Raw genomic sequence first — 14,368 nt, 5'->3', positions numbered from 1 at the left:
CGAGGCTGTAGCGGTATAAGATTGTCGGTACAAGTGGTACACTGCGTCTCTAACATTCAAAGAAACACAAGTATTTTTACATGGGGATATGTTTTTAGAGCATCAATTGTTTTAATATAAAAATATTTCCCTGTCCCACGCACATTAGTGGGAGGTTCCAGACAGATGACCATGACCGCATGCTGTCTGACTTTGTTACATCTGCTTGCTGAGACCACCAGTTCCCTGGCCCACATGGGGATGGTGTCTCTATAGAAAACAGGCCTCTTCACCACTGTCATCCTCAGGTATGGGTGATGATGTCTTCCCAGGGGGGAACCCTGTAGGGTGGATTAGGGCTTAACCTGCTGTGCTCTAACACAGCTTAGATAGGAATTGCATATATTGTGCATAGTGACAGCATGGTTGGACTTTTCCTGTGTTTCACTGTTCTTGTCACCATTTTGCTTCTTGTATGTTTCCTCATTCTAATTATTGCATTTCATGCCATTTTGTCTAAGACGCAGCTGCTTCAATAAATCTTATTGAACCATTTCATGCCTCCATTTGTCTTTGCATGTGTGAGACTAATGTAACTGAGAAAAAATGATGAGATCTGATCCATCATGATTTCTCTGAGAAGTCATAATGTCATGTGCCCGATTGCCACAAATCATCCCTTCTCTTGGGCAGAGATGAGGTGCTGCTAGCTGGCCAGAAATGGATTAGGCCAACAGTTGTCACATGGTATAGGAGTGGACTCTGTTTTACCAAAATTCAGGCAATGCTGCCACCCAAATCCAGCAGCCTAATTGGTACAATGAGAGCCAATACCACAAGTGCCTTTGAAATTGTAATCCTGTCTGGTCCAGGTGACCCTCAAAGCAGTTGTAGTTGCAGTAATTGAGCCCCAGACCAGGCAAACATCACAGAAGTTGTAGCACTAATCAACCTCATAGCAATTGTAGCAGTTTATGTCTGGAACCATTGAGAGTTCCAGAACCTCTTCAGCATGAAAATGTCTTGCTTCACTCACAAAATGTGTTCTTCCTTTGAGTGTCCCTTCAACTATGAACACACCAGGCTTCTGAAAAGTTGCAATGGCCTGGACTAAGGAGACAATAAGCCTGGCACCTCAAACCTCCAAAACTGAACCGCACTGGTGCATCATATAATTACATCTTCCATAAAGGAGATTACTCTGGGTATCATTCGAGACTGAATTCGTAATTCATAATCCAAGGACGATGTACTCTGAATACTTTTGCAGTCATCAATTATTCACACCACACTATAATTCAGTTTTTCTTACTGAATCGTCTGTTGTTGCGATATATGTAGCAAAGAAGAAACTCCTAATTCCCAACATGGGGGAGGACCAAAATATAATGTGGTGTCAATAATTGATGACTGCAATGTGCCACGAAATATGCTGATATATTTAATGCCTTGAAAAGGAGGATTTTACCTCAAACCATGTGTTGGCCAGACTTTCCATCTACAGAGTCAGGCAGTCTCCTTCCCTATCACAGCAGACAGCAATCTAAGCACTCTGCAGATTATCAGCTCCTCGAGGAGAAAGTACAGACTTCAGGTGATGTTCCCTCACTCCTAGAAGACTGACTTTCGGACACTAGCAGTCTTTCTTTCTGCAAAGCACTTTACCCATTGGTCATGAAAAACTGGGAACTGGAATAAAGGAAATCATTTGGATCCCATTTTTAAACAGAATATTTAGACAGGAGATGTGGACCCACTGTGTCAAATTTCAGAAGCAATTTGGGCTGGTATTCTTTCAGGTGTCCTGCTCAAGCTGCTCTCCAGACACAATCTTCTCACAGAAGATAGCACTTGGGATATATCCAACCTACGGCACTCACAACATGAGCATGATGCAGTGTTTTGTTCTTGGTTGTAATCAGCTTCTCTGAAGCAGTAATAAGAAAATGACAAAAGGACAGACCTGGCCTAGACACATCATCATCTTGCCCAACAGAAATTTCAGACCCAGTCCACATCCTTCCCATCAACCAAATGGCAGTGCTCAGGAAGGGCTAGCCAGCAGCCTCTTGCTTACAAAGTCTTCATGGAATTTCTAAAGGTAGCCTTATTACCATCCTCCTTACTGCATTGTTTGGATCTCCTCCCTCCAGCCACATGAATGGAGGCAATACACTTTCACTGTCTAAGAAAGCTATCCTCATCTTCTACCTTGTTCCGCTGCAATCCATGGACACCCAAAATGGATCCAAATGGTCTCAGTATTAAGACTCACACACACATACACACACACACACATGAACGCACACACACAGTTCTACTACTGTACATGTGCTACACGCACGCTACTAATGCATATGTGCTTGATATTCATCTAGGATGCCAGGGCAAGATTCTGGTTATTCACATTACTGTAGACCTTTACATGAGAAGGCTAGTAGACAACTGTCTCAGCCACTCCTAGAAAAGGTCTGGTCACACTATCAATCCCCAAAAGAAAGAATGCTGCCACCATCGCTTAATGTGTTATGCCCAGTACAAGGCGAGGATATGTTTGTTGGGCCACCTCCAGTCACAGACAGGTGCTAGACCGCACATAGTCAGGGAGAGGTCTAGGCCTCTGCGTGCACACTAAATTAGTGTGATGCCTGAGCCAAAATAAAAGTAAAGAGAACTAGATAAAAATGCCTCCAGGCTTTCAGGGCAGTGGAACTCATTTGTGTACCGTGGAGGGGACTTTACCATTCCAACACAAGTCAAGAGCTGCTCAAAAAGTGGTATGATCATAATACGACCTTGGTTGAGTACCAGCCTGGTCAATAGATGTGGATGTCATTGCCGTGGATTACTGGTGTGGTGACCTACCTTGTGGATCTTCCCCACCAAGAAACACATTAAGGGTCCTTCATGTCAAACACATGAAACCTCCCTATGAAAGCATGGATATGTGTCAGAATGTGGCAAAGAATACGCTTACCTGTGTCTGCTGGTCCTGCATGACATGCTGCTCCAAGGCACATGCACATGTGTAACGCCGCGCTCTGACACGGCGTCTCTTTCTGTCCTCGCGGATGGAACGCGCTACTGATACTCGGAGCGCCGTTCCCCACGTTTTTTGACTACACATTCTGGGAAGCATATATTTTGCTCCCGGTCGTGCTACACTTACCTGTAGCCCTTTTTTCTTCTTTTTGTTGTTGGTGGTGGGTTTGTCTGGTCTTTTTGCCTGTCTCTGTCCATGTTGTGTCCATCTTGTCTTCTTCGTGTTTTTGTCCCAGCATGCTCTGTTTTTCTTTTATACTACTTTCTTTTTCCTATACTGGTCTATGGGCTCTTCCCAATTCAAGATGGTGTTCTTTCCTTTTCCTGTGATGTCACTTCCCTTTTCTCAGTATATAAGTCAATCAGTCTTGCTCCACCTTGCGTTGCAAACACTTCCTTCTGGTTGTGCTGTTCGCTCCTGTTCTTTGTTCCTGCTTTTTGCCTTGGGAGACTTTTGCCTGTTCTTTGTTCCTATTTTTTGCCTTGGGAGATTTGCCTATTTTTGTTTCCCGTTGTCAAGTCCTGTTTTTTCTTGTTTTTCTTCAGAAGTTCCTGTTTGAGGTTTTTTCCCCAGTGTTGGGATTTTTTCCCTCTGGGACTCCTTCTGGAGGGTACGGTCTGCTTTGGCATAGCCTGTCAAGCAGCACCGTGGCTACTAGAAGGGGTCGCCCTTATCTGGGAGTATCCAGAACCCATAAAAGACTTGGGCAGTCATTACAACATTGGCGGTAAAAGCCGCTTACCGCCGTGCAGAAGACCGCCAACACACCGCCACGGAATTCCGCCACAGCTATTATGACCCACATGTCGGAATCCGCCAAAATTCAGACACCCACACAAGTCCGCCACACCAAAGGTCAGTGATAAACTGGCGAAAACAAAACCTCCACCGTCACGCCAACAGAAATACGCCCACACTATCACGACACACGAATCCACGCGACGGTCTTTCGACCGTGGTATTCCACTGGCGGTACACACCGCTGCCCTCAAAATACACACACTCTTACAAAACACAGCCACATTAGACAAATCGAAATACACACACCTGATACACATGCACACACCACTCCCACACACCCATTACAATATAAAACACACACCCACATCACCCACAAACCCCCACAACAAAAATTCCGAAAGAAGGCCAGAGAGAGAGCACCAGCAAGAACAACAGCATCCACAGGCACACAACACCATCACCCACAGAACTTCCACGCACCTCACACAACACACCACTACATATCAGCACACTTATCACCACACACTCCACCCCACACATCACCTACACCACTCCATGGCATGGCAAAGACACCCCACGTTCTCGGAGGAGGCGCTCAGGGTCATGGTGGAGGAAATCGTCCGGGTAGAGCCACAGCTATTCGGATCACAGGTGCAGCACACCTCAATTGCAAGGAAGATGGAGCTATGGCGAAGAGTAGTGGACAGGGTCAACGCAGTGGGACAGCACCCAAGAAATCAGGAGGACATCAGGAAGAGGTGGAACGACCTACGGGGGAAGGTGCGTTCTGTGGTCTCAAGACACCACTTTGGCGGTTCAGAGGACTGGCAGCGGACCCCCACCTCCTCCCCCACAACTAACAACATGGTAGGAGCAGGTCTTGGTGATTCTGCATCCTGAGGGCCTTGCAGGAGTAGCTAAAGGAATGGACTCTGGTAAGACAAATCTTAATTATTACATCCCCCACCCTACCTGCATGCCATCACATGCCCCCACCCTCACCCTCACCCCCAGCACCCCAACTCCTCACATATGCCCCAACATCACAAACCACCCATCCCATCACCAAGTCCTGCATGCAACAACAAAGCATGGACACCCATCACTAAAGCATGCCCACTGCACATACCCATACAACCCCCTAAACCATACTCACACAAGGTCCCACACAGGAATGCAAGCACTGGGGTATACGGTCACCCACCCATTGCACACCATGACACACACAGATGTAATAACCATCGTTTTATACTCCTGCAAGGACCCCTACCCAACGTCACCGGACAGGAGGGTCCACACATGTCCACACCACCAACAGAGGAGGCCCACAGTGATGACAGCAGCTCTTTCCAACTGGATCTAGATGACCAGCCCAGCCCATCAGGGACCTCCGGACAGTCGGTTCCCCTCACCCAGTCACAGGCCACCACAGACCTTCCCCCCTCTGGAAACACCAGCACAGCACCCACCCAGCGGGCCCATACCTCCGTCCCCAGGACATGTCAATCAGCAGTGTGTCCACCACTACAGGGAACCCAGGATAACCCACCACCCCAACAACAACAGGGACCTGGGGGTAGTGATAGTGGGCACACAGTCCAGGGGACGGAGGCCCAGGAACACAGGGGAACTGGGAGGGCTGCTGTGCGACAGGGGGCGGACAGGCCAAGGGAACCAACTCTCCACAAGGCCCTCTCCTCCATCGTGGGAGCATACCACCACTCCCAGGAGACGATGGCAACGGTACTGGCCAAGTTTCAGGAGACCCAGCGGATGCAGGAGGAACAGTATTTGGGGTTCAGGGAGGAACTCAGAACCATCAGCTCCACCCTGGGCACCATTGTAGGGGTGCTGAAGGAAGTACTCAACACCAGGAGGGACACTGTGGCACTACAAGGGGCCCCTGACACTAGCATGGACGATGAACTGTCCACCACCTCTGCCGGTGCTAGTGGACAGGATGCCCTGCCACAGGACCAACACACCAGCACCCCACCCCCTGCAGAGGGAGAACCACCCCGCAAACGGTCCCTGAGATCCAGGACAAAGACAGAGCACGATGCCAAGACCCCCGCCAACAAATTAGACCACCCTGATTGTCATCCTACTGTCCCACTTTGTCACCCTGTCCATACTTTAACTGCCCCAGCTCCACTTCCTATGCCCATTTGGGCAATGCACCTGTGAGACTAATAGACTGGACTCTGCCATGGACATTCCTCTGCCATCACCCATCACCATTTCACTACCCCCTCCAATATTGAGCACTTAAATAAACACACTTAAAGCACAAAACAATCTGGAGTCTGTCTGTGATTTCGAAATAGTGTATTAGCAATTACAGTGACAAAATGCTCTTTTAATTGTAATGTCAACATACCTATGTCACACAGCTCTAGTCCATGAGGAATCTAAGCAGATGTCACACAGTGGGACCCACATCTGTGAAATCGTAAGGGAAAGTGACAACTCAGTGACCATACACTGGGTGTAAATGACACACAGTAGAGAGGAAGTAGTGTTAAAGTACATGTAGTAGGCAGGTCTGTACACTTACCTGTGTCTCAATGGAAATATTGCTGGATCACTGAGTCCCTGTTGTTCATGTCTTCTTCCTCTGCTTCCTCGTCTTCACTATCCACAGGCTCCACACCTGCAACAACACCGCCATCTGGACCATCCTCCTGCAGAAAAGGCACCTGTCGTCGCAAAGCCAAGTTATGAAGCATACAGCAGGACACGATGATCTGGCACACCTTCTTTGGTGAGTAGAATAGGGATCCACCTGTCATATGGAGGCACCTGAACCTGGCCTTCAGGAGGCCGAAGGTCCACTCGATGACCCTCCTAGTTTGCCCATGGGCCTCATTGTAGTGTTCCTCTGCCCTTGTCCTGGGATTCCTCACTGGGGTCAGTAGCCATGACAGGTTGGGGTAACCAGAGTCACCTGCAAATGGGGAGGGACAACTGTTAGACACGCACTAACCTGGAGGGATATCCCCAGACCCAGACAACCATTCCCACTGACTTGCCTCCAGGTGCTCACCTAATAGCCACACACGGTGCCTCTGGAGTTGACCCATCAAATAAGGGATGTTGCTATTCTGCAGCATGTAGGCGTCATGCACTGAGCCAGGGAACTTGGCATTCACATGGGAGATGTACTGGTCTGCCAAACATTACATCTGTACATTCATAGAATGATAACTCTTCCGGTTTCTGTACACCTGTTCACTCCTGTGGATGTCTGGACCCTGGGGGTCTACCACAGACGGAGCACCCGCTGCCGGAAAAGATGGGAGGACATTCGCCGCTGGAGCAAGAAGATGGCAGAGGCTCAGCTGGGGATGGCCTCCCAACTTGGGAGGGGTGCCCGTCGCACCATGACCCCCCTGATGTTCAGGATCCTGGCGGTGGCCTACCCGGAGTTGGATGGGCGTTTGAGGGCATCACAGCAGCCACAAGGGGGTGAGTACACTCTTATTCTGCTGACTTTGCGTGCAGTGGAGGGGTCTGGGTGGGGAGGTGGGCTGTGGGTTTCCCTAGGCCCCGGCAAGTTCTGTAGGGAAGGCTCCTCCGTAAGGCAGGCCATGTGGCACTCCAGCCCACCTCTGTAGAGTGCCAAGTACACCTAGTCATGCCCCTGTGTCATCTATGTGTTCAGATGTCGTCCATAGCCTTGTAGGCCATTTCCCAGTAATTTAACAGTGGAGCCCAATAGCGTGGCATAGTGCAAGGGGCTTCTGTGCCTGTTGTGCCCGCCAACGGTAGCGGTAATGCATGCACTCAACATGTCTTTCTTCTGTCTTCTCCCCCCTTTTTGTGTTCTCCCTGTTCTTGTGTGCATTAGCATCATCAGGCGGAGGAGCAGTGGCACCGGAGCACGAGGGAGCTGCATACCACAGGGCCCTGGAGGGCGACTCTACGGAGTCTGAATTCACCAGTGGGACGGAGGGCGAGGGGAGCTCCACGGCGGGGACAGGAGCTGACACCAGCGACACAGACTCGTCCTCTTGTGGTGGCGGCAACATCTGTGCCCCCCGCATCTACAGGTACAGCCGCCACCCCCCCTACCAGCACCGCCCTCCCAGCAGCCCCTCAGCCTTTGCCCCGTGCCCACTCACCCAGGAGGGTGGGCATCACCTTCGCCCCAGGCACCTCAGGCCCTGCCCCAGTCACCCCTGCTGCCCTCAGTGAGGAGGCCATTGACCTCCTCAGGTCCCTCTCACTGTTGGGCAGTCTACCATTTTGAATGCCATCCAGGGTGTAGATAGGCAGTTGCAACAAACCAATGCATTCCCGGAGGGCATTCATTCTGGTCAGGCGGCCCCTCAGCGAGCTTTTCAGACTGGCCTCAGCACTGATGGCAGCCATTGTCCCCGTCTCTAGCCTGCCCCCTCCAACTTCCTCCACCTCGACCCAATCCCCTGTACCTCAGCCTATCCCAAGCACACCTACAGACCAACATGCACACACCTCAACACCCAAGGGAATCTCAGGCAAACATAAGCACCACACATCCCACAGGCACTCACGCAAGCATCACACACATGCAGACACACCAACATCCACTGCCTCCACTGTGTCCCCCTCCTCCTCATCTCCCTCCTCCCTCCCAGTCTCGTCTACATTCACACCTGCATGCACTACCTCTACAGCCACTACGTCCCTCTCCAGCACACCCACCACCACACCCCGCTCACGTGCAGTCACCACCCCCACTACCAATCACACATCCCCTGTGCACGTTTGAAATTGTGACCAAGGAGATTGGCAGCCATTTGTACGAAGTCATGCTATAATAACTAAGAGATGTGTGAAGTAATGTAAATTTGAAAGAATAATGTAGTAATATGTCAAATTAAAATGTATAACCTATGTTTATATTAATTAATAGAAGTTAACTTAGCTGAGGTTAAGGACTAGCTTTTCCAGGACTCACAAGAAGAGCTCAAATACTAACGCGCTGCAGAGAAGTTGAAGCATAACCTGACCCTGAACCACACGATGTGAAAGTTGTTTAGCTAGAAATTTCTGCAATGTACCAACGGACAGGAGATGACGAAGACAATTTGATACAATTATGTGTAGAGTAGGCTAAATGTACTTTACTAGGACTTCAACAATGGAAGCACTGACTGAAGAGGAACTTGCAAAATTTTCGATTCCTGAAGAGCCGGATGATGAGGACATCGTATAGTGGACCAATCTGCATGCTGTGAAAGGCGTGATATTAAAATTGATAGATTTGGTAAATTCATGTAATAGGTTAAAGTCATATCTGCTGACTGACTGACCAATTGGAAATTAGGGGGATGGACTGGGAGACCCTAATAAAAAGTCATGACAAGGGGCTAAGACTTCAGATGTGGGAGAATAGGAGTGAGACGTTGATGACGTACGGAGACACGGTTCGGGATTCTGTCATTGGGCTCACACTCTGACAGCCTGATGCGTTGCTGATCTATTGATGACCTGAAGACGAAGACTGACTTTGTTGCTGATCCATTCCGTGGATAGGTAGCTATAATAATGTGACTGACTAACTTGTGCCTTTTCTCCTAGGTACCAAATGTGCTGTTTTATAGTTTTTTTCTCGTGGCGAGATGTTTTTCCAAATTCATGTTTTCTAAATTATTTTGCATGAAGTCCAACATGCCCATGCTAATCTGGGTTAGGTAGACTTTCTAGACTGACATTTGACGGTGACAAATGACTGACAAACTACAGTACTCGCTGAACTTTGGTACTGATGCTATGTATTCACTTTTTATTGGCTTATGTTGAAGCATTCGAGCATATGATTTCTCAAGTTCTAATTAGATGATGTATTGGTGTTCATTTAATGAATTAATTTGAGTTGATTGAAAAAAGTTTAATCTTGTTGATGACTTAGTATTGTAACTAAAAGGGAAATAAAATTGTTAAAATGCTTTATGGAGTTGTGGTTATTCATGAATTGAAGTTCCCTTGTGGTGGCGGCAACATCTGTGCCCCCCGCATCTACAGGTACAGCCGCCACCCCCCCTACCAGCACCGCCCTCCCAGCAGCCCCTCAGCCTTTGCCCCGTGCCCGCTCACCCAGGAGGGTGGGCATCACCTTCGCCCCAGGCACCTCAGGCCCTGCCCCAGTCACCCCTGCTGCCCTCAGTGAGGAGGCCATTGACCTCCTCAGGTCCCTCTCACTGTTGGGCAGTCTACCATTTTGAATGCCATCCAGGGTGTAGATAGGCAGTTGCAACAAACCAATGCATTCCCGAAGGGCACTCATTCTGGTCAGGCGGCCCCTCAGCGAGCTTTTCAGACTGGCCTCAGCACTGATGGCAGCCATTGTCCCCGTCTCTAGCCTGCCCCCTCCAACTTCCTCCACCTCGACCCAATCCCCTGTACCTCAGCCTATCCCAAGCACACCTACAGACCAACATGCACACACCTCAACACCCAAGGGAATCTCAGGCAAACATAAGCACCACACATCCCACAGGCACTCACGCAAGCATCACACACATGCAGACACACCAACATCCACTGCCTCCACTGTGTCCCCCTCCTCCTCATCTCCCTCCTCCCTCCCAGTCTCGTCTACATTCACACCTGCATGCACTACCTCTACAGCCACTACGTCCCTCTCCAGCACACCCACCACCACACCCCGCTCACGTGCAGTCACCACCCCCACTACCAATCACACATCCCCTGTGTCCTCTCCCAGTGTGTCTGTGACGCCCCATCCCAAGATACACAAACGCAGGCACACACCCATCCAACAGTCATCCACCTCACGACAGCCTCCAGCGCATGCACCTTCACCCAAAGTCAGCAAACGTACACCTCCTACAACCACCACCTCTTCCTCCACTCCCAAACCCCCTCCAGCTACCCGTCCCAGTGTGTCCAAAAACTTTTCCTGTCCAACCTTGACTTCTTTCCCACACCTCCCCCACCCCGTCCGTCTCATAGGTCCCGAACTAACACCTCAGCCACAACTTCTCCGGGACCATTGGTGCCTGTAGTCACCGGAATCTGGAGTGCACCGGACACCAGGGCAGCCAGTGTGGCACGGAGCCACCGCACAGACAGTCCCCCACCTGTGAAGCATCAGAAGTTGGCCAGTGCCCGGCGGGAGAGGGGGAAGACTCCAGCCACCAAAGCTGCTCCCAGGGGTCCCGTTGGGAGTGTGGAGTCAGCTGTGACACCTTCCAAGGTGGGGAAGGGCCACAAGAAACCCGGCAAGTCTGGGAAGAGCAGCACGGTGGAGAAGACTGCCATCATCCCCGATGCCCAGGAGGCCACCGCCAGCTGCCCAGGAGGCCACCGCCAGCATCAGCCCAGCTGCCCAGTGGGCCACTGCCAGCATCAGCCGACCTGCCCTGGAGGCCACCACCAGCATCAGCCCAGCTGCCCAGGAGGCCACCGCCAGCATCAGCCCACCTGCCCAGGAGGCCAGCATCAGCCCAGCTGCCCAGGAGGCCACCGCCAGCATCAGCCCAGCTTCCCAGGAGGCCACCGCCAGCATCAGCCCAGCTGCCCAGGAGGCCACCATCAGCCCAGCTGCCCAAGAGGCCACCGCCAGCATCAGCCCACCTGCCCAGGAGGCCACCGCCAGCATCAGTCCAGCTACCCAGGAGGCCACCGCCACCATCATCCCAGCTGCCCAGGAGGCCACCGCCAGCACCAGCCCACCTGGCCAGGAGGCCACCGCCAGCACCAGCCCCACTGGGCCATGAAAGACCGCCAGCAAAAGCCCCGCTGGGCCATGAAGGACCACCAGCAAAAGCCCCGCTGGGCCATGAAGTACCGCCAGCAGCTGAGACCCTGCAATGGAGACCGCCGTCTCAAGCACCGCTGAACAGAGCACCGCCATCTCAAGCACCGCTGAACAGGGCACCGCCGTCTCAAGCACCGCTCAACAGGGCACCGCCATCTGAAGCACTGCTGCACAGGGCACCGCCATCTCAAGCACCGCTGAACAGGGCACCGCCATCTCAAGCACTGCTGCACAGGGCACCGCCATCTCAAGCACCGCTGAACAGGGCACCGCTGCACAGGGCACCGCCGTCTCAAGCACCCCTGAACAGGGCACCGCCATCCCAAGCACCGCTGAAGAGGGCACCGCCGTCTCAAGCACCGCTGCACAGGGCACCGCCATCTCAAGCACCGCTGAACAAGGCACCGCTATCTCAAGCACCGCTGAACAGGGCACGACCGTCTCAAGCACCGCTAGCCCATGAGCGGCAGAGGCACTGACGCAACTGAGTCCGTCACAGGCTGAATGATGCACTCTGGGCACCATGCCCCCTCCAGAACCAGTGGAGACTGTCATCCACTACCTCTGTCCTTAGCAGGATGAAGCACTCTGGGCACCATGCCCCCTCCAGACCCAGTGGAGACTGTCATCCACTACCTCTGTCCTTAGCAGGATGAAGCATCAGGCTTCTTAACTAGAACAGTTTGCTGACAGGACCACCTACTCTCAGAGGCATAGAGAACAGTCAGATGCCACAACACTATTTTGCATAGCACAGAGGAACACATCTGCTCCATAGCTCACACAGCAACACCCTGCACAATTCTTTAGATGTTCCTGATATGCAAATATCTCTAGCTTGAAGCATATTCTAACAAGTCAAACACTGTTATAGCCCCAGGGTTCATACCTGATCCCGACCCTGTTTAATGTCTACATGGCACTACTTGCCACCATCATCAGGTTTCAAGGTATCACCATCATCTCCTACACAGACAATACCAAACTCACCGTCTTTCTAACACAAGATGCCCACCACCCGAACCAACTTCCTCAACTGTACGAACTTGGTAACAGAATAGATGAGAACCAACTGCTTGAAAGTGAACTCTAACAAAACGGAAGTACTAGTCCTTGAAAAAAAGTACTTCCTGTGGGACTCCTCCTTGTAGCCAACTGAACTAGGACCTATACCAACACCCAGTAAGTACTCCAGAAATCTGGGGATCATCCTAGATGATAAGTTGAACATGATGGCACAAGTCATCGCAATGACCTCTGTGTGCTTTCACATCCTACGAATGCTACCAAAAATCTTAAAGTGGCTCCCACAGAACACCAGACAAACCGTCATGCAAGCACTCATCACAAACCGACTCGACCAGAGCAACACTATTGCTGGTGCAAATATGCACATTAGAATTTATTAATGAATGATTACAAGTTTGATTAATGAAAGTTCATAGAGAAATTAGTTGTAGAGAAAATAATGTGCACGTTTGAAATTGTGACCAAGGAGATTGGCAGCCATTTGTACGAAGTCATGCTATAATAACTAAGAGATGTGTGAAGTAATGTAAATTTGAAAGAATAATGTAGTAATATGTCAAATTAAAATGTATAACCTATGTTTATATTAATTAATAGAAGTTAACTTAGCTGAGGTTAAGGACTAGCTTTTCCAGGACTCACAAGAAGAGCTCAAATACTAACGCGCTGCAGAGAAGTTGAAGCATAACCTGACCCTGAACCACACGATGTGAAAGTTGTTTAGCTAGAAATTTCTGCAATGTACCAACGGACAGGAGATGACGAAGACAATTTGATACAATTATGTGTAGAGTAGGCTAAATGTACTTTACTAGGACTTCAACAATGGAAGCACTGACTGAAGAGGAACTTGCAAAATTTTCGATTCCTGAAGAGCCGGATGATGAGGACATCGTATAGTGGACCAATCTGCATGCTGTGAAAGGCGTGATATTAAAATTTATAGATTTGGTAAATTCATGTAATAGGTTAAAGTCATATCTGCTGACTGACTGACCAATTGGAAATTAGGGGGATGGACTGGGAGACCCTAATAAAAAGTCATGACAAGGGGCTAAGACTTCAGATGTGGGAGAATAGGAGTGAGACGTTGATGACGTACGGAGACACGGTTCGGGATTCTGTCATTGGGCTCACACTCTGACAGCCTGATGCGTTGCTGATCTATTGATGACCTGAAGACGAAGACTGACTTTGTTGCTGATCCATTCCGTGGATAGGTAGCTATAATAATGTGACTGACTAACTTGTGCCTTTTCTTCTAGGTACCAAATGTGCTGTTTTATAGTTTTTTTCTCGTGGCGAGATGTTTTTCCAAATTCATGTTTTCTAAATTATTTTGCATGAAGTCCAACATGCCCATGCTAATCTGGGTTAGGTAGACTTTCTAGACTGACATTTGACGGTGACAAATGACTGACAAACTACAGTACTTGCTGAACTTTGGTATTGATGCTATGTATTCACTTTTTATTGGCTTATGTTGAAGCATTCGAGCATATGATTTCTCAAGTTCTAATTAGATGATGTATTGGTGTTCATTTAATGAATTAATTTGAGTTGATTGAATAAAGTTTAATCTTGTTGATGACTTAGTATTGTAACTAATAGGGAAATAAAATTGTTAAAATGCTTTATGGAGTTGTGGTTATTCATGAATTGATGGTTATAATTGTTTTGATTTTAATATTAGTAATTGGTTGTGCTGATTGTTTGATACCATAGTCACTTCATAGTTAGGATATTCGATGCGATCCCAAAGGTTCATCGGCCTATACGTGTCCCCTTGTAAGTTTACTTACTTAGGA

This window comes from Pleurodeles waltl, chromosome 1_2 (genome assembly GCF_031143425.1).
Source record: "Pleurodeles waltl isolate 20211129_DDA chromosome 1_2, aPleWal1.hap1.20221129, whole genome shotgun sequence".
Lineage (NCBI taxonomy): Eukaryota > Metazoa > Chordata > Amphibia > Caudata > Salamandridae > Pleurodeles > Pleurodeles waltl.
Note: the sequence above shows the minus strand (reverse complement) of the source record.